This window comes from Musa acuminata, unplaced genomic scaffold (assembly GCF_036884655.1).
Source record: "Musa acuminata AAA Group cultivar baxijiao unplaced genomic scaffold, Cavendish_Baxijiao_AAA HiC_scaffold_204, whole genome shotgun sequence".
In the NCBI taxonomy this organism is placed as follows: Eukaryota; Viridiplantae; Streptophyta; class Magnoliopsida; order Zingiberales; family Musaceae; genus Musa; species Musa acuminata.
The window spans coordinates 52,501-55,000 of NW_027020474.1; positions in this window are offsets into that span (position 1 = coordinate 52,501).

Below are 2,500 nucleotides of genomic sequence, written 5' to 3' on the forward strand. Positions count from 1 at the left end.
TCCCTGCTATACGAAAGCCCCATCCAGCCCTGTGCCACCCGGGGGGTTCCAGGGTGCTGAGATGGCTGACATTTTGCTCCGCTCACGACGGTCACCGCGCCACACAAGAACAGCCCAAAAACAGGCCAAAACAGCCCAAAAACGGGCCAAAACTGGCCATTTTTGGCTGCGCGAGCGAGCGGCGAGCGGCGAACAGCGAGCGAAGCGAGAGGCAGCACCGTCCCTGCTATACGAAAGCCCCATCCAGCCCTGTGCCACCCGGGGGGTTCCAGGGTGCTGAGATGGCTGACGTTTTGCTCCGCTCACGACGGTCACCGCACCACGCAAGAACAGGCCAAAAACTGGCCAAAACAGCCCAAAAACGGGCCAAAACTGGCCATTTTTGGCTGCGCGAGCGAGCGGCGAGCGGCGAACAGCGAGCGAAGCGAGAGGCAGCACCGTCCCTGCTATACGAAAGCCCCATCCAGCCCTGTGCCACCCGGGGGGTTCCAGGGTGCTGAGATGGCTGACGTTTTGCTCCGCTCTCGACGGTCACCGCGCAATGCAAGAACAGGCCAAAAACTGGCCAAAACGGCCCAAAAATGGGCCAAAACTGGCCATTTTTGGCTGCGCGAGCGGCGAGCGGCGGACAGCGAGCGAAGCGAGAGGCAGCACCGTCCCTGCTATACGAAAGCCCCATCCAGCCCTGTGCCACCCGGGGGGTTCCAGGGTGCTGAGATGGCTGACGTTTTGCTCCGCTCTCGACGGTCACCGCGCAATGCAAGAACAGGCCAAAAACTGGCCAAAACGGCCCAAAAACGGGCCAAAACTGGCCATTTTTGGCTGCGCGAGCGAGCGGCGAGCGGCGGACAGCGAGCGAAGCGAGAGGCAGCACCGTCCCTGCTATACGAAAGCCCCATCCAGCCCTGTGCCACCCGGGGGGTTCCAGGGTGCTGAGATGGCTGACGTTTTGCTCCGCTCTCGACGGTCACCGCGCAATGCAAGAACAGGCCAAAAACTGGCCAAAACGGCCCAAAAACGGGCCAAAACTGGCCATTTTTGGCTGCACGAGCGAGCGGCGAGCGGCGGACAGCGAGCGAAGCGAGAGGCAGCACCGTCCCTGCTATACGAAAGCCCCATCCAGCCCTGTGCCACCCGGGGGGTTCCAGGGTGCTGAGATGGCTGACGTTTTGCTCCGCTCTCGACGGTCACCGCGCAATGCAAGAACAGGCCAAAAACTGGCCAAAACGGCCCAAAAACGGGCCAAAACTGGCCATTTTTGGCTGCACGAGCGAGCGGCGAGCGGCGGACAGCGAGCGAAGCGAGAGGCAGCACCGTCCCTGCTATACGAAAGCCCCATCCAGCCCTGTGCCACCCGGGGGGTTCCAGGGTGCTGAGATGGCTGACGTTTTGCTCCGCTCTCGACGGTCACCGCGCAATGCAAGAACAGGCCAAAAACTGGCCAAAACGGCCCAAAAACGGGCCAAAACTGGCCATTTTTGGCTGCACGAGCGAGCGGCGAGCGGCGGACAGCGAGCGAAGCGAGAGGCAGCACCGTCCCTGCTATACGAAAGCCCCATCCAGCCCTGTGCCACCCGGGGGGTTCCAGGGTGCTGAGATGGCTGACGTTTTGCTCCGCTCTCGACGGTCACCGCGCAATGCAAGAACAGGCCAAAAACTGGCCAAAACGGCCCAAAAACGGGCCAAAACTGGCCATTTTTGGCTGCACGAGCGAGCGGCGAGCGGCGGACAGCGAGCGAAGCGAGAGGCAGCACCGTCCCTGCTATACGAAAGCCCCATCCAGCCCTGTGCCACCCGGGGGGTTCCAGGGTGCTGAGATGGCTGACGTTTTGCTCCGCTCTCGACGGTCACCGCGCAATGCAAGAACAGGCCAAAAACTGGCCAAAACGGCCCAAAAACGGGCCAAAACTGGCCATTTTTGGCTGCGCGAGCGAGCGGCGAGCGGCGGACAGCGAGCGAAGCGAGAGGCAGCACCGTCCCTGCTATATACGAAAGCCCCATCCAGCCCTGTGCCACCCGGGGGGTTCCAGGGTGCTGAGATGGCTGACGTTTTGCTCCGCTCACGACGGTCACCGCACCACGCAAGAACGGACCATAAACAGGCCAAAACAGCCCAAAAACGGGCCAAAACTGGTCATTTTTGGCTGCGCGAGCGAGCGGCGAGCGGCGAACAGCGAGCGAAGCGTGAGGCAGCACCGTCCCTGCTATACGAAAGCCCCATCCAGCCCTGTGCCACCCGGGGGGTTCCAGGGTGCTGAGATGGCTGACGTTTTGCTCCGCTCACGACGGTCACCGCGCCATGCAAGAACGGACCAAAAACAGGCCAAAACAGCCCAAAAACGGGCCAAAACTGGCCATTTTTGGCTGAGCGAGCGAGCGGTGAGCGGCGAACAGCGAGCGAAGCGAGAGGCAGCACCGTCCCTGCTATACGAAAGCCCCATCCAGCCCTGTGCCACCCGGGGGGTTCCAGGGTGCTGAGATGGCTGACGTTTTGCTCCGC